Genomic DNA, 19802 nt, shown 5'->3' on the forward strand with positions numbered 1-19802 from the left:
GAGGCCAATCCTCGAGGCATCACAACAGACCGTATAAGACCCCGAACCTATAGGCAGTATCAAAATTGGGGTTGTAGTCATAATTGTCTTGAGCTTCTAAAAGCTCGCCTCACACTCCTCCGTCCACTGGAACGGAGCACCCTTCTGGGTCAGTCTGGTCATAGGGGCTACAATCGATGAAAACCCCTCAACAAAACGGCGGTAGTAACTCGCCAAGCCAAGGAAACTGCAGATCTGTATAGTTGAGGATGGTCTGGGCCAACTCTACACGACCTCTATTTTCTTCGGATCCACCTGAATACCCTCACTCGACACCATGTGGCCTAGGAATGCCACTGAATCCAACCAAAATTCACATTTTGAGAACTTAGCATATAACTGCTTCTCTCTCAGAGTCTGAAGCACAGTCCTCAGGTGCTGCTCATGATCTTTCCGACCCCGGGAATACACCAGAATATCATCAATAAAGACAATGACGAACAGGTCAAGATACGACCCGAACACACTATGCATCAAATGTATAAAGGCTGATGGGGCATTGGTCAGCCCAAATGACATAAGAAGGAACTCGTAATGACCATACCGAGTCCTAAAAGCAGTCTTCGGGATATCTGGCTCCCGAATATTCAATTGATGGTAACCTGAGCCCAAGTCAATCTTAGAAAACACTCGTGCGCTCTGAAGTTGGTCAAACAAATCATCAATATGAGGCAAAAGATAATGGTTCTTCATTGTAACTTTGTTCAACTGGCGATAATCAATACACATACGCATAGAACCATCCTTTTTCTTCACAAGCAAGACAGGATCACCCAAGGTGATACACTGGCCGAATGAAACCCTTATCAAGCAATTCCTGTAACTGATCCCTCAACTCCTTTAACTCATGAGGAGCCATACGATACGGAGGAATAGAAATGGGCTGAGTGCCCGGCAACATATCAATGCCAAAATCAATATCTTTATCGGGCGGCATGCCCGGAAGATCAGCTGGAAACACATCGAAAAAATCTTGTACTATTGGGACTGAATCAACTGAAGGGGTATCAATACTGACATCTCTTACATAAGCTAAATACGCGTCACACCCCTTCTCAACCATAAGCTGAGCTTTAAGGAAAGAAATAACTCTACTAGGAGTGTGATCTAAAGTACCCCTCCTCTCAACATGTGGTACACCTGGCATAGCCAGCATCACAATTTTGGCGTGACAATCAAAAATAGAAAAATGGGGCGACAACCAATCCATGCCCAAGATAATATCAAAATCTACTGTGCTGAGCAATAATAAATTGGCTCTGGTCTCAAAACCACTAAGAGCAACCAAACATGATCGATAAATGCGGTCCACAACAAGAGAATCTCCCATAGGAGTAGAAACATAAATAGGGGAACTCAAAGAATCCCAAGATACACCCAAAAGCGGAGCAAAATAAGAAGACACATAAGAGTAAGTGGAGCTTGGATCGAATAGAACTGATGCATCCCTGTGACAGACCAATATAATACCTGTGATGATAGAATCGGAGGCAACAACCTTGGTACATGCAGGAAGGGCATAGTATCTGGCCTGGCCTCCCCCTCTAGGGCGACCTCTACCTCCCCAACCTCCACTTCTAGCTGACTGAGTAGGTGGGGTAGCAACTGGAGCCGTAACTATAGCCTCAGAACTCTGTAAGGCGCGTTGTGGCTGAGAAGTCTGTGGAGGCACACTCCTCCCAAGTCTAGGGCAATCCCTCACCACATGGCATGTGTCACCACACTCAAAACAAGTTCTGGGAGGACATGGCAGTGGGAACTGTACGGTACAGGTACTCCAAGACCCCTGAACACCTAAAACGCTGTGTGAAATCTGAGATTCAAACTGAGCTGGCTGACTTACAAAACCTCTACCATGTCGTACTCTTCCTCCAAAATAAGGACCAGTGGATCTCTCCAGTCTACGAGGTTTCCTCACTTCCCAATACTCTTTCTCCTGACCTCGTCTTTCCTCTCTCTCTCCTAGACCCACCTAGCCTCTACTCGGCAAGAGGTCCTCACCACCCGCTGAACTAGGACCACAGGTTGTGTCGCTATGACACCTGGAACCCGACCAATGAGAACTCGTTGTTCTGGAGAGGGGGTGGTGGAAGTCTAGGTCCCTCCCCTAATCTGTGAAATAGTTGGTACAACCTGAATCAACCCCGCCTGAACTAATGTATCAAACATGCTCAGGAACTGTGCCAATGTCTCCTGAAGTGCTGGAGCAGTAGTAGCAGTAGGCGCATTCGGTGCTTGGGCTCTAGCTGGAATTGCTAGTGGCTCCTTGGTGGTAGCTCGCGCGGGTGCTCTAGCTGCACCGTGTGTGCATCCTCGACCTCTACCCCAGCCCCAACCTCTGACGGCTCTCGCAGGGGGCGTTGGTGTCTGATCATCTCTGGTAGCAGTGTCCTCACCATCTGTGAGAGGATGGAAGACAGGAAAATCAAATGACGTGGAATTTTCCTAATGGTTACATAGCCTCTCGTAGATAAGTACAGACGTCTCCGTACCGATCAGCGAGACTCTAATAAACCAACTTATGATTCATGACTCCTATGAACCTAGAGCTCTGATACCAACTTGTCACGACCCCGGTTCGCCCTCCGTGAACCAACGTGACGGCACCTAGTCTTTATGACTAGGTAAGCCTAAAACGCGGAAGATAAACCAATTTGCGGAAGAATACAATTTAAAACAAAAATAATGTAATAAAACAGCATTTTAAAAGTGCCGCTCGGCATACAAAATATAACTCTCAAAACCAATACACTTTTCCAAAACCTGGAAACCCATGAATCACAAGCTAAGAGATACATAAGAAGCTCTAACTCCAGAAATGTCTAACAAAAGGGGGATTACTGAAGGGCTATACTATCACAGAAAGATAGAAAGGAACTCCACAGTCTGCGGACGCGGTAGATATACCTCGAAGTCTCTACCGAAATGCCTCACCTCAACAATGATAAGACAGAGTGAAAGTACCTGGATCTGCACATGAAAAACATACGCAGAGAGGGCATGAGTACACCACAGCGGTACTCAGTAAGTGCCAAGTCTAACCTCGGTTAGGTAGTGATGAGGAAGGTCAGGTCCCTACTGAGGTAAAATAAAAAACATATGGTATGACAGTATAAGATAAGCAGTATAGTTGAAAGCTAACAATACGGATTTAATACAGGAAAACAAGGAATTCAATAACTGAAACAGAGGCAAAACAATCACAAAGAGATAACCGGGGATCTCTTAGTACCCTCAATATATGTCAGGGATCTCTTGGTATCCCGAGGATCTCTCGGTATCCTCAATGTATGCTAGGGATCTCTTGGTATCCCGAGGATCTCTCGGTATCTTCAATGTATGATAGGGATCTCTTGGTATCCCGAGGATCTCTTGGTATCCTTAATGTATGATAGGGATTTCTTGGTATCCCAACGATCTCTCGGTATCCTCAATATATGCTAGGGATCTCTTGTTATCCCGAGGATCTCTTGGTATCCTCAATATACGTGCTGGGGATCTCTCGGTATCCCGCACTTCAGCTCAAATCGTAAATACGTACTTGGGATCTCTCAGGATGCCGTCCCGTAGTCCCAAAGTAAAATACACAACAATGGCACAAGGAATACTCAAATAAACTCAACTTCATAACAAGGTAACACAGACAATTCTAACCTAGCATGCTTCACGTAATACAAATAAGGCAGTTAAAGCAAATAAAGCAAATAAGTCAATTAGACATGCTTCTCTAACTAACAACAAGTTTAAAAGTGTAAGTAGAATAAATAGAAAGGGAAAACACAATTAAAGTTACTTAATGAAAACCGGATTTTCAATAATTAGTACAAGTAAGCACTCATCACCTCACGTACAAGGCATTTCAATTATCACAATACCAATCCTAAGGGGAAAGTCCCCCACACAAGGTTAGGTAAGTCACTTACCTCGAACCAGCTCAATTCAATCGGAAACCACGCTCTTGCCACGAGTACTCGAGTCGAAATGGCCCGAATCTATTCAATTCAATTTCATAACATAAATAATACTTCAAGTAACTGATTCTACAAAGAAATTCTAAGCTAATACGCAAAATTAGGTAAAATGACCAAAACGTCCCTCGGGCTCACGTCTCGGAATCAGGTAAAATTTATATTTTCAAAATCCTCATACTCTCACAAGTTCATGTATACCAAAATTATCCAAATCTAAGGTCAAATTTTCAATCAAAAGTCAAATTTTAGGTCTAAGAACTTTCTTCCAACTTTTTCCCAATTTTCACCTCCAACCCGAAATTAAATGATGAAACTAACTATAGATTGATGGAGTATAACTAGAAAGGGTTAAAGAATCGTTATCCAATGATATCCTCTTCAATTTCTTCTCAAAATCGCCCTCTCCCGAGCTCCAAATCGAATTTCCAACTTTTGAAACCAAACCCTCGAAATTTCATATTTCTGCCCAACTATTATTGCATCTACGGTCAAACAACCGCATCTGCGATACCGCTTCTATGGTCGGGGAACCGCTTCTGTGGTTCTCACTTAAAAACTCCATCTCGCATCTGCGACCCAAATTCCGCATCTGCGGTCACGCAGGTGCGGTTCCTTATGCCACTTCTGTAGTTCCTAGCCCCCTTCCTCATTTCCGCTTCTGCAACTACTGAGCCGCTTCTGCGGTGCCACACCTGCGGTCCCCCACTCGCAAGTGCGTTAATGACAGAAAACCAACAGCTGAAGCTGCAACTCCAAACTCTAAAATCCTTCCGCCAACCATCCGAAATCATCCCGAGGCCCCCGGGACCTCAACCAAAAGCACCAACAAGACTAATACCACTGTCCAAACTTGTAGCAATCCTTAAAACACCTAAAACAATATCAAAACGACGAATCAACCACGGATTCAAGCCTAAGAACTCTAAAACTCTAGAAATATGCTTTCAATCAAAAAGTCTATCAAACCTCGTCTGAATGGCCTGAAATTTTGTACACACGTCACATTCAACACTACAGAGCTACTCCAACTTCCAAATTCCATTCCGACCCTCAGATCAAAATCTCACTATCGAACCGGAAACTTCAAAATTCGACCTTTCGACATTTCAAGCCTAAATTAGCTATGGACCTCCAAAACACAATCCGAACATGCCCCTAAGCCCGAAATCACCCAACGGAGCTAACAAAACTATTGGATTTCCATTCCGAGGCCGTCTTCACACTGTTCCGACTACGGTCAACTTTCCAACACTTAAGCTCTCATTTAGGGACTAAGTGTCCCAAAACTTTCCGAAACTCAAAATCGAGCATCCCGACAAATCAAAATAGCAAAAATAAATACGGGGAAAACAGTTAATAGGGGATCGGGGTGTAAATTCTTAAGACGACTGGCCGGGTCGTCACACTTCATAATGTGTTGTATATATACCCTCCCTTCGTAGAAACTTAGTTTTTGGTGCGCTTCTCAACAAAGCAGGTCTTAAACTTGTTTTTGAATCTGATAAAATTGTTATTTCTCGTGGGAGAGACTTTGTTAGGAAGGGTTACCTTAGTGGGGGTTTATTTGTACTGAACATCTCTCAAGAGATTACTAATAATGCTAGCACTTTCAATTCTGCTTATATTGTTGAGTCCATTAAATTTTGGCATGGTAGACTAGGTCATGTTAATATTGCTTCTATTAAAAGACTTAGAAAAATGAAATTAATTCCTGCAGTTAATGTTGATAATTTTTCTAAGTGTCATATTTGTGTAGAGGCAAAACATACCAAAAAGCCTTTTAAGAAATATAACTAGTAGAAAAACAGAATTGCTTGAACTAGTGCATTTAGACTTAGCAGATTTCAAGAATATTGTCAGTAAGGGTGGAAAGAAATACTACATCACCTTTGTAAATGACTTTTCTATATACACTAAGGTATATCTTCTTAAGTCAAAAGATGAGGCTGAAAGCGTGTTTTTGAAATACAAGGCAGAAGTAGAGAATCAATTAGACAAAAAAATCAAGAGGCTTAGGTCTAACAGGGGTGGTGAATATAGTACTAATACTTTAGAAGCCCTTTATGATAAAAATGGTATTATACATGAGGTTAGTGTTCCCTATACTCCCCAACAAAATTGTGTAGCCGAACGAAAAAATAGAACTCTTAAGGAGATAATGAATTCTATGCTTTTGAGTTCGGGTTTATCTAATAATATGTGGGAAAGCTATTTTATCTGTATGTTATGTTCTTAATAAGGTCCCTCATAAGAAGTTAGATAAAACCTCGTATGAGTTATGGAAAGGGTTTGCCCCTAACTTGAAAATTCCGAAAGTGTGGGGGTGTTTGGCTAAGGTTGGTCTACCTAATTTTAAACAAGTAACTGTTGGACCCAAGACTTTTGATGTTATTTTTATTGGTTATGCTCAAAATAGTGTTGCATATAGATTTATTTCTTTAAATGATAGTTCTATTTGTGAATCTAGAGATGCAGAATTTTTTGAGCATGTTTTTCCATTAAAAAATAATGTGCCTAGTATTGTGCCTAATAATGCTTCTACATCTATGTCTGTTAATTCGCATATTGTGCCTTCTTCTAGTGTTACTGCTAATGAGCATGAAAATAAACTTAGAAGAAGTAAGAGGCATAGAATTGAAACTAGCTTTGGTCCTGACTTCATTACTACTTTCTTTACTGATAATATTGATCTTGATGTTTTAAGTGATGAATTAGTGTCAATATATTTAATAGGAGAAGACCCTAAGACATACAGTGAAGCAATGAGGTCAATAGATGCTAGTTTTTAGAAAGATGTCATTAAAAGTGAATTAGACTCTATAGTTTCTAATCACACTTGGGACTTGTCTGATTTGCCCAAAGGTTGTAAACCTATAAGTAGCAAGTGGATATTTAAGAAGAAATTGAGACCTGATGGTACAATTGAGAAATATAAGGCCAGACTTGTTATTAGGGGTTTTAACCAAAAGAAAGACATTGATTACTTTGATAATTATTCTCATGTGACTAAGATAGCGACTATTAGAACTCTTGTTGCTTTAGCCGCTATTCATAATTTAGTAATACATAAAATGGATGTTAAAATGGATTTCTTAAATGGTGATTTAAAGGAACATATGTATATGTCTCAACCTGAAGGATTTGTGATCCAAGGACAGGAAATAAAGTATGCAAATTGAGAAAGTCTTTGTATGGTCTAAAGCAGGCATCTAAGCAATGGTACGAAAAGTTTAATAGCACATTAGTGGTTAATGGTTTTGTTGTTAATGCATCTGATACCTGTATTTATCCCAAGATGATAGGATCAGATTGTGTTATTATATGTTTGTATGTGGATGACATGTTAATCTTTGGCCCTAATGTGAATGTCATTAATGAGACTAAGAATTTTTTGTCTTCTAAATTTAAAATGAAAGATCTTAGAGAAGCATATGTGATTTTAGGGGTTAAAATCAAAAGAACTTCTGATGGTTTTTCATCGTCTCAGTCTCATTATATTGAAAAAATGTTGAAAAGGTTCAATTGTTTTGATGTAGCACCTATGAGAACTCCTTATGATCCTAGCATACACTTAAAAAGAAATAAGAAATCTAGTATTTCTCAAATTGAGTATGCTAAGATAATTGGTAGTGTAATATTTCTCATAAATTATACACGACTTGATATTGCTTTTGTTGTTAGTAGATTGAGTAGATACTCACAAACCTAGTAATGAACACTCGATTGGTCTTCACCTTTGCTAAGGTATTTGAGAGGTACTATGGATTGGTGTTTGCATTTTAATAAATTTCCTGCTATTTTAGAAGGATTTGTGATGCAAACTAGGTTACTGACAATGATGAAGTTAGCTCCACTAGTAGCTATGTGTTTACTGTGGGTGCAGGTGCTATTTCATGGAAGTCTTCAAAACAGACTTGTATAGCACGATCTACTATGGAGTCTGAATTTATTGCTCTTGAGTTGGTAGGGCAAGAAGCCGAGTGGTTGAGAAACTTATTGGCAGATGTGCCTTTGTGGGAAAGACAAGCTTTACCAGTTTCTCTATATTGTGACTTACAGGCAGCAATTGGAACTGCCAAAAATAGTGTGTACAATGGAAAAAGAAGATATATCCACATTAGGCATGGCGCGGTAAAACAGTTGTTGACACATGGTGTTATTTCCTTGAAATATGTAAGATCGGAAAGAAATTTGGTGGATCCTTTAACCAAGGGTTTGGCAAGGAGAGTTATCCTTGAAACATCGAGGGGATGGGGCTAAAGCCCATGGATTGAGGAAGTATGGTGGATACCCGTTTATGGTCAAACGAAGCCATATGAGACCTCAATATGCACTACATTTCTTATCCCTATGGTGTGTGGTAGTGCTTTATAAGGTTGAGCTTACTTTGCTCTTAATAATTCCATAGTCTTAAGGTAGTCTATGTGTATGTAGACTTGATGGAATCACCCATGTGAGTGTAAAGGTGCGGTCCCCTTTTATGAAAGACTTGGGATGTTTTTCTAGAGTACTCACGAGACCCAAGGTATGTGCATGACCATAAAAGCACTTTGTTAGTATCGCGGAGGTTGCAAAAAATTAAGGATATAGTATGTATTATGGGGGGTCTCAACTAATGTCCATTCAGTTCAAGAGTACTTCACTTTGTGGATGTTAGTTGTTGCCTCATTTCACTACGTGTCAATTCAAATCGAAAGATATTGACACTTAAGTACATGTTCCTTCTTTTGCCCAGAATTATTCTATTTTTATCTTTGTATTAGTGGGGGATTGTTGGTATTATTTATAATGTAAAGTCAAAATTTTCTTTTTGAAAATTCATTTACAACCAATAGCCATGAGTCATTTTATTTTTCAAGTATTTTATCTATTTTCAAGTGGCTTCTTGCATGAAGCCTTAAAGCCAGGTGTTGAATGGCTTCGACAAATGGCTATGCAAATCTATCATGTGTCTTCATATATGGAAAACTATGTACACTTGTTAATATTGAATCCAAGTGGACTAATATATTTGGACAAGTATTAAAAGACACTCCACACTTGTCATACATGCAACCTCCCTAATTGCCTGTAAATAGGATGATCATTAGCCATCATATTCACTCAATTTCTTAACCAATAATTCATCTTGCTAATCATTATTTTCTTCCTATAATATTTTAATTTCTGTAACAGCTATAGAAAATACCTTCATCTTCTCTTCTTTCTGGGTAATTATTTTGTGCAAATTCTAAACTTCCAGCCACGAGTGCATGTGTTTGGAGGTGTTATGGAACCTTGGGGAGTGACCGGTCTTAACGACTTCCACCCAATCGGGTCGAAATCGCTTTCAAGACAGTGGTTTGCCACGATACAGTATTGTTTTGTAAGTTGTTCTTTCCTTCTTGTTCTCAGTCAATATTATCTACTCATTTTTCTTATAATGGGTCATTGTAATTAAAAAAAGATGTAATATAATGGGTAATGTTTGGAGAGAATAATATCGTCCGGTGAAATAGCTTTAGCTTTATGATTTTATAGGACTTAATACTATACAACTATTTTGTGTAATATATTAGGGTCAATAGCTCTAATATAAAGGAATACCAAGGATATTCCGGATTAATAGCTCGTTTGGCCAAGTTTCTCCAAAGCCAAGCATCCAGGACCTTACCTACTCTGTCATATTGTCATCCTCATAATATTAGTAATAAAAAATGAATACTGGTCGTCAGGGGCGGCTCAACGGATTTTGTGGCCTAAAGCCAAAACAAACTAAAAGGCCCTTAATTTTTTGTTGTTGTAAACTCCATATAATAATGAGATACAAAACAAAATGCCTAAGACTTTGGCTGTGGTAAGTGTACAACGCATGATGTTTGAATTAGGTGTACATCACAGTTTGGAACTATATGTAAATGAAAATATGACATTAATTAAGTGGAAGAAGGTAGAGGGGGCAATGGTGATAATATGTCGACTTTCTAACCATGTGCCCCATTGCATTTGGAGATTTCTCTTAAAAAGATGAACAAAAAAAATTACTTTCTAATTGATTGATCAATAAAATATAGTGAAAAGAAATAGCCAATCTAAAGAAACTGAGTTAAAATTAAAAAGTTAAATCATTAGAAATATATTTAATAAAAATATGAGTATACATAGATGAGAAAAAATTAGATTTGATAACAAAGGTAAATTGGGGGCTTTAATAGTTTGGGGGCTTAAGGCAATGTCTTACCCTTAGGCCGCCCCTACTGATAGTAAGTAATTTGATGAATTAACACATGCATGCATATACAAATCCAAGCATCCAGGACCTTGCCGACAACTTCTTCATACGTGCTTCATTTTAGATGCTTGTGAAAAAATATTTTACTCGATCCAAAAAGATCAATTGAAATTTATCTTACTGTTAGTACATAAGATTAATGTTTGGTCCTTTGGAGACACCCCATGAAATTGGAACCAGTCCTAACTACTTTCGATTCTTCTATTTTCATGTTTGACATGACCAAGTTGAAATTAATTTAGCATCATCCAAACTTAAAGATCAAAGGAATAAAATAAAGAGGGAGAAGAGACATTCTCCTAAAAAAATAAAAAAAGCATCCTATAAAAATTTTAAGGCAATAGAATATTTGTAATATTCATATAAGAGATAATGTTACTTTTCAAATATTTTTCTTCTATTATGAAAATGTTAGAATGGTCTTTAGCTAAAATAATAGTATTGTACTTGGTATCTGTAGACACTGAAATTTTAACAGATCAAGATAAATCCTAAATTGTGACGACCTGGCTGATCGTCTTAAGAATTAACGCTCCGATCCCCTATTAACTGCTTTTCCCGAGTTTATTTTTGTTATTTTGATTTGACGGAATGTTCAGTTTTGAGTTTCAGAGAGTTTTGGGACACTTGGTCCCTAAATGAGAGCTTAAGTGTTGGAAAGTTGACCCTAGTCAGAACAGTGTGAAGATGGGATCGGAATGGAAATTCGATGGTTCCGTTAGCTCTGTTGGGTGATTTCGGGTTTAGGGGCGTGATCGGATTGTGTTTTGGAGGTCCGTAGCTAACTTAGGCTTGAAATGCCGAAAGTCGAATTTTTGAAGTTTCTGGTCTGATAGTGAGATTTTGATCTAAGGGTTGGAATGGAATTCCGAAAGTTGCAGTAGCTCCGTAGTGTTGAATGTGACGTGCTTGCAAAATTTCAGGTCATTCGGACGAGATTTGATGAACTTTTTTATCGAAAGAATAATTTAAGAGTTCTTGGAGTTCTTAGCCTTGAATCCTATGTTAAATTGGTGATTTGATGTTGTTGTGAGCGTTTCGAAGTTTTGAACAAGTTTGAATGATGTCATGGGATGTGTTGGTACATTTGGTTTGAAGTCCTGGGGGCTCGGGTGAGTTCCGGGTAGGTTCCGGGATGTTTTAGGCCTAAAATCATAGCTGTTGCAGGTCCAGAGGAGTTGCAGACCTCTGAACCTACCAGTGCGGTCCGCACAGGATTTTGTGCTGCCGCGGTAGGGGCTTTGTGGCCGCACAAAATCCAATGCAGTCCGCGGTGAGAAAAGTTTCACTGGTCTGACTTCGGAAGCTTATATCTTTTGATCTACAAGGAAATTTGAGATGATTCAAAAACGAAAATTGTAGCGCTTCGTGTCTAGTTTCCAGAAAGGTAAAGAAATTACAATTTGGACATTTATATAGAAAGTTATGGCTAAAATACTAAAGACTGTCACTACAGTCAAATCCACCGCGGACAACACTGCGTTTTGTGCGGTCAGCGGTGCTCCACCACGGTCAACGGTGGTTTTTGTGCAGTCAGCAGTGGTACAAATCCGGGAGGTGCACTATAAATACGAGGTTTAGGGTTTTATTTCATATTTTGACATAGAGAGCTCAGATTTTGGCGATTTTTCGAAGGTTTTTCAAGAAATTCATCGGGGTAAGTGATTTTAACTCATATTTGGCTAGAGTACATGAATCTATCATTGAATTCATCATTTAATTCGTGATTTGGGATGGAATTTGGAAGAAAATTGTGAAATCTTTCAAAAATATAAAATAAAGATTTGAAGGACCAAATGGTATCATAATTAGAATATTTTGGTATGGTTAGACTCGTGAGGGTATGAGGATTCTGAAAATGTAAATTTTACCTGACTCCGAGACATGGGCCCGAGGGGCATTTTGGTCATTTTACCTAATTTCGCGTAGTAGCTTAGAATTTAATTGTAGAATCAGTTATTTGAAGTGTTCTTTATATTATGAAACTGAATTGAATATATTTGGGTCATTTGGAGTCGAGTACTCGTGGCAAGAACGTGGTCTCGGGTTGATTTTTGAGCCGGTTCGAGGTAAGTGGATTGTCTAATCTTGTGTGGGGGACTCTCCCCTTAGGATTGGTATTGTGATAATTGAAATGCCTTGTACGCGAAGTGATGAGTGCGTACTTGTGCTAATTATTAAAAATTCGGTTTTTATTAAGTAACTTTAATTGTGTTTTCCCTTTCTATTTATTCTACTGGTACTTTTAAACCTGTTGTTAGTTAGAAAAGCATGTCTAATTGACTTAATTGCTTTATTTGCTTTAACTACCTTATTTGTATTACATGAAGCATGTTAGGTTAGAATTGTCTGTATTACCTTGTTACGGAGTTGAGTTTATTTGAATATTCCTTGTGCCATTGTTGTGTGTTTTACTTTGGGACTATGAGACGGCATCCCGAGAGATCCCCTGCACGCATTTATAGTTTGAGCTGAAGTGCGGGATACCGAGAGATCCCCAGCGCGTATAATGAGGATACCAAGAGATCCCTATCATACATTGAGGATACCAAGAGATCATCAGGATACCAAAAGATCCCTAGCATATATTGAGGATACCAAAAGATCCCTAGCATATATTGAGGATACCAAGATATCCCCATCATATATTAAGGATACCAAAAGATCCTTGGGATACCAAGAGATTCCTGTCATACATTGAGGATATCAAGAGATCCTCGGGGTACCAAGAGATCCCTAGCATATATTGAGGATACCGAGAGATCCTCGGGATACCAAGAGATCCCTGGCATATATTGAGGGTACTAAGAGAGCCTCGGGATACTGAGAGATCCCCGATTATTTCCTTGTGATTATTTTGCCTCTGTTTCAGTTATTGAATTCCTTGTTTTCCTGTATTAAATTCTTATCGTTAGTTTTCAACTGTACTGCTTATCTTATCCTGTCATCTTATTATTTATTTTATCTCAGTAGGGCCCTAACCTTCCTCTTCACTACCCGATCGAGGTTAGGCTTGGTACTTACTGAGTACCGCTGTGGTGTATTCATGCCCTTTCTGCGCATATTTTTTCATGTGTAGATCCAGGTACCTCTACTCAGGCCTACCATTCTTGAGGTGAGGCGATCTTTCGGAGACTTCGAGGTACATCTGCCGCGTTTGCAGACCGAGGAGTCTCTCTCTTTATTCTATCTTGTAGTGACAACACTTCTATCTTTACTGTTGTTGTAGACATTCCGGAGTTAGAGCATTTTACTATGTTTCGTAGCTTGTGATTCATGGGTTTCCGGGTTTTGGGAGTATGTATTGGTTTTGAGAAGTTAAATGTTGTGTATGCCGAGCGGCACCTTTAAAACACTATTTCATTTCTCTATTTCTATTTTAAACTATTTTTTTCTTTTATTCCGCAAGTGTTGGTTATTTTTTCCTGCATTCTAGGCTTACCTAGTCGTAGAGACTAGGTGCCGTCACGATGGTTCACGGAGGGCGAACCGGGTTGTGACAAGTTGGTATCAGAGCTCTAAGTTCATAGGAGTCATAGATCACAAGACAGTTTATTAGAGTCTCGCTGATCGGTACGGAGACGTTTATACTTATCTACGAGAGGCTATGTAACCATTAGGAAAATTTCCACTTCATTTGAATTCCTTGTCGTGCGAGATTTTTGATATCACAATTCTAAACTTATATCTTCTATTCTCTCACCGATGGTGAGGACACGCGCTACCAGAGATGATCAGGCACCCGCGCCCCTACGAGAGTCGCCAGAAGTCGGGGCCAGGGTAGAGGCTGAGGATGCGCATGCGGTGCAGCCAGAGCACCCGCGCGAGCTGCTACCGAGAAGCCACTAGCAGTTCCAGCCAGAGCCAGGCACCGGATACGCCTACTGCTACTACTACTCCAACACTTCAGGAAACCTTAACACAGTAAATGAGCATGTTTGGTACATTGGTTCAGGCGGGGTTGATTTAGGTTGTACCAACTACTTCACATATCGGGGGAGGGACCCAGACTTCCACCACCCCCACTCTAGAGCAGCGAGTTCCCATTGTTTAAGCTCCTTATGTCATGGCGACACAACCTGTGGTCCCAGTTCAGCGGGTAGTGAGGACCTCTCGCCGTGTAGAGGACATGTGGGTCCATGAGAGAGAGGACAGACGAGGTTGGGAGAGAGAGTATAGGGAAGTAAGGAGACCCCGTAGACTGGAGAGACCCACTGGTCCTTATTTTGGAGGAAGAGTATGGTATGGTAGAGGTTTTGTAGGTCAGCCAGCTTAGTTTGCATCTCAGATTTCACACAGCGTTTCAGGTGTTCAGGGGTCTTGGAGTACCTGTACCGCACAGTTCCCACTACCGCATCCTCCCAGAGCTTGTTTTGAGTATGGTAACACACGCCATATGGTGATGGATTGCCCCAGACTTGGGAGGGGTGCACCTTCACAGACTTCTCAGCCACATCGTGCACCACAGAGTTCTCAGGCTATGGTTACAGCTTCAGTTGCTACCCCACCTACTCAGCCAGCTAGTTGTGGAGGTCGGGGAGGTAGAGGTCGCCCTAAAGGGGGAGGCCAGGCCAGATACTATGCCTTTCCTGCCCGTACCTAGGTTGTTGCCTCTGATTCTATCATCACAGGTATTATACTGGTTTATCACAGAGATGTTTCGGTTCTATTCGATATAGGCTCTACTTACTCTTATGTGTCTTCTTATTTTGCTCCGCATTTGGGTGTACCTCGGAATTTTTTAAGTTCCCCTATTTTTGTTTCTACTCCTGTGGGAGACTCTCTTGTTGTGGGCTGCGTTTATCTGTCGTGTTTGGTTGCTCTTAGTGGTTTCGAGACCAAAGCTGATTTATTGTTACTCAACATGGTTGACTTCGATATTATCTTGGGCATGGACTGGTTGTCGCCCCATTATGCTATTCTTGATTATCACGCCAAAATTGTGACATTGGCTATGCCAGGTATACCGCGTGTTGAGTGGAGGGGTACTTTAGATCACACTCCCAGTAGAGTTATTTCTTTTCTTAAAGCTCAGCGTATGGTTGAGAAGGGGTGTGACGCGTATTTAGCTTATGTGAGAGATGTCAGTATTGATACCCCTTTAGTTGATTCAGTCCTAGTAGTACGGGATTTTCTCGATGTGTTTCTAGCTGATCTTCTGGGCATGCCACCGGATAGAGATATTAATTTTGGCATTGATTTGTTACCGGGCACTCAGCCCATTTCTATTCCTCCGTATCGTATGGCTCCCCCTGAGTTGAAGGACCAGTTACAGGAATTGCTTGATAAGTGTTTTATCTGGCCCAGTATATCACCTTGGAGTGCTCCTATCTTGTTTGTGAAGAAAAAGGATGGTTCTATGCGTATGTGTATTGATTATCGCCAGTTGAACATGGTTACAGTGAAGAACCGTTATCCTTTGCCTCGTATTGATGATCTGTTTGACCAGCTTCAGAGTGCACGGGTGTTTTCTAAGATTGACTTGCGCTTAGGTTACCATCAGTTAAAGATTCGGGAGCTAGATATCCCAAAGAATGCTTTCAGGACTCGGTATGGTCATTACGAGTTCCTTCTTATGTCATTTGGGTTGACCAATGCCCCATAAGCCTTTATATATTTGATGCACAGTTTCCGGCCGTATCTTGACTCGTTCGTCAATATCTTTATTGATGATATTCTGGTGTATTCCCGGGAGTCGAGAAGATCATGAGCAACACTTGAGGACTGTGCTTCAGACTCTGAGAGAGAAGAAGTTATATGCTAAGTTCTCGAAATGTGATTTCTGGTTGGATTCAGTGGCATTCTTAGGCCACGTGATATCGAGTGAGGGTATTCAGGTTGATCCGAAGAAAGTAGAGGCCGTTCAGAGTTGGCCCAGACAATCCTCAGCTACTGAGATCCACAGTTTCCTTGGCTTGGCGGGCTATTACCGTCGTTTTGTGGAGGGGTTTTCATTGATTGCAGCCCCTATGACCAGGTTGACCCAGAAGAGTGCTCCATTCCAGTAGACATAGGAGTGTGAGGCGATCTTTCAGAAGCTCAAGACAGCTTTGACTACAGCCCCAATTTTGATACTGCCTACAAGTTTGGGGTCTTATACGGTCTATTATGATGCCTCAAGGATTGACCTTAGAGCGGTGTTGATGCAGGACGGTAGGGTGATTGCCTACGCGTCCAAACAGTGATTGCCTATGATATCACTATTTTGTATCACCCGGGTAAGGCCAATGTAGTGGCCGATGCCTTGAGTCGCCGGGCAGAGAGTTTATGGAGTTTGGCATATTTACCAGCATCAGAGAGGCCTATGGCAATGGATGTTCAGGTCTTAGCCAGCCAGTTTGTGAGATTGGATCTTTCGGAGCCTAGTCGGGTTCTAGCTTGCGTGGTTTCCGGTCATCCTTATTTGATCGTATCAGAGAGCGTCAATATGATGACCCTTATTTGCTTGTCCTCAAGGACAACGTTCAGCACGGTGATGCCAGAGATGTGACTATCGGTGATGACGGGGTATTGATGATGCAGGGTCAGATTTGTGTACCCAATGTTCATAGGCTTCGGGAGTTGATTCTAGAGGAGGCTCACAGTTCGCGGTATTCCATCCATCCTGGTGCCGCGAAGATGTATCAGAATTTGAGGCAACACTATTAGTGGAGGCAGATGAAGAATGATATAGTTGGATTTGTAGCTCGGGGCCTCAACTGTCAGTAAGTGAAGTATGAGCACCAGAGACCAGATGGATTGCTTCAACAGATAAAGATTCCGGAGTGGAAGTGGGAGCGGATCACCATGGACTTTGTAGTTGGGCTCCCACGGACTTTGAGGAAGTTCGATGCCATTTGGGTGATTGCGGATCGACTGACCAAGTCCGCGCACTTCATTCCTGTATGTACTACCTATTTTTCGGAGCGTCTAGTGGAGATCTATATCTGGGAGATTGTTCGTCTGCATGGTATTCTAGTTTTCATAATTTCAGATAGAGGTACTTAGTTCACATCACGATTTTAGAGAGTCGTTCAGCATGAGTTGGGTACTCGGGTGGAGTTGAATACAGCATTTCACCCTCAGACGGACGGGCAGTTTGAGCGCATTATTCAGATTCTTGAGGATATGCTCCATGCGTGTTTGATTAAGTTTGTAGGGTCTTGGGATCAGTTCTTGCTATTGGAGGAGTTTGCCTACAAGAATAGCTATTAGTCCAATATTCAGATGGCATCGTACGAGGCTTTATATGGGAGACGGTGTAGATCCACGGTGGGTTGGTTTGAGCCAGGTGAGGCTAGATTGTTGGGCACAGACTTGGTTCGGGATGCTTTGGAGAAGGTTAAGGTGATTCAGGATAGACTTCGTGTAGCCTAGTCTAGATATAAGAGTTACGCGGACCGGAAGGTTTATGATGTTTCCTATATGGTTGGAGAGCGGGTTCTGCTTCGGGTTTCGCCCATGAAGGGCGTTATGAGATTTGGGAAGAAAGAAAAGTTGAGTCCGAGGTTTATTGTCCCCTTTGAGATATTGAGGCATTTTGGGGAGGTTACTTATGAGCTTGCCTTACCTCCCAGCTTGGCAGGAGTTCATCCGGTATTTCATGTTTCGATGCTCCAGAGGTATCACGGTGATCCATCGCACGTGTTGGATTTCAGTTCAGTCCAATTGGACAAGGATTTATCATATGTTAAGGAGCCAGTGGCAATATTGGACAGGCAAGTTAGAAAGTTGAGGTCAAAGAACATTACATCAGTAAAGCTTTAGTGGCGGGGTCAGCCGGTCGAGAAGGCGACCTGGGAGACCGAGCAGGATATGTGCAGCCGTTACCCTCATCTTTTCACTACTTCACGTATGTCTCTATGCTCGTTCGAGGACGAAAGAATGTTTAAGTGTAGGAGGATGTAACGACGGGTCATCTTAAGAATTAATGCCCCGATCCCCTATTAACTGTTATTTTCATGTTTATTTCTGCTATTTTGATTTGCTGGGATGTTCGATTTTGAGTTTCAGAGAGTTTTGGGACACTTAGTCCCTAAATGAGAGCTTAAGTGTTGGAAATTTGACCGTAGTCGGAACAGTGAGAAGACGGGCTTAGAATGGAAATCTGATGGTTCCGTTAGCTTTGTTGGGTATTTTGGGTTTAGGGGCGTGTTCAGATTGTGTTTTGGAGGTCCGTAGCTAATTTAGGCTTGAAATGCCAAAAGGTCGAATTTTGAAGTTTCCAGTTCGATAGTGAGATTTTGATCCGAGGGTTGGAATGAAATTCCGAAAGTTGAAGTAGCTCCGTAGTGTTGAATGTGACGTGCTTGCAAAATTCCAGGTCATTCGGACAAGGTTTGATAGACTTTTTGATCGAAAGCGTAATTTGAGAGTTTTTGGAGTTCTTAGGCTTGAATCCGTTGTTTAATTGGTGTTTTGATGTTGGTTTGAGCGTTCAGAAGATTGGAACAAGTTTGAATGATGTTGTAGGATTGGTTGGCATATTTGGTTGAGGTCCCGGGGGCCTTGGGTGTGTTTTCGGATGCTCAACGGGTCATTTTGGAACTTAGAGAAATTGCAGAAAATTGCAGCAGCCCAGTTCTGGTTTCCTTCTTTGCGTTCGCGAGTGGGGTCTCGCGTTCGTAAAGAGGAGCTGGGGCTGGGGGTAGGTTAATGCTTCGCGCTCGCGAAGTCTTTTTCGCGTTCGCGAAGGAAGGGGGAGATCGTGCATCGCGTTCGCAACCAGGACAACGCGTTCACGATGAAGAAATCTGGGCCCAAGTGAAATTGTGCTTCGTGAACGCGAGGGGCCTTCCACGTTCGCGAAGAAGGAAATACCTGGGCAGTATTAAACATTTAAAAAACGAGGGTTTGGACATTTTTATCAAAACTTAAGCTTGGGAGCTCGGATTTGAGCGAGGTTTTGAGGGATTTTCAGAGATATCACTTGGGTAACGATTCTTAACTCCTTTTTGCTTGTAACCCATTAATCTAAACATGAATTCATCTTTTAATTCCGGAAATTATATGAAAATTGGGGAAAAGTTCTTAGACCAAAAATTCGAGTTTTGATTGGGGATTTGACATTGGATTTGAATAATTTTGGTATGGTTAGACTCCTGAGAGTATGAGAATTTTGAAAATGTAAATTTTACCCGATTCCGAGACGTGGGCCCGAGGGGCATTTTGGTCATTTTACCTAATTTCGCGTATTAGCTTAGAATTTCTTTGTAGAATCAGTTACTTGAAGTGTTATTTACATTATGAAATTGAATTGACTAGATTCAGGCCATTTGGAGTCGAGTACTCGTCGCAAGAGCGTGGTTTCAGATTGATTTGAGTTGGTTCGAGGTAAGTGGCTAACCTAACCTTGTGTGGGGGATCTTCCCCTTAGGATTTGGTATATTTGGTAATTGAAATGCCTTGTACGCGAGGTGACGAGCGCGTACTTGTGCTAATTATTGAAAATCTGGTTTTCATTAAGTAATTACTAGTATGTTTCCTTTCCTGTTTTCATTACTTGCACTATTAAGCCTGTTGTTAGCTTAGGAAAGCATGTC

Source organism: Nicotiana tabacum, chromosome 10, assembly GCF_000715075.1.
Source record: "Nicotiana tabacum cultivar K326 chromosome 10, ASM71507v2, whole genome shotgun sequence".
Lineage (NCBI taxonomy): Eukaryota > Viridiplantae > Streptophyta > Magnoliopsida > Solanales > Solanaceae > Nicotiana > Nicotiana tabacum.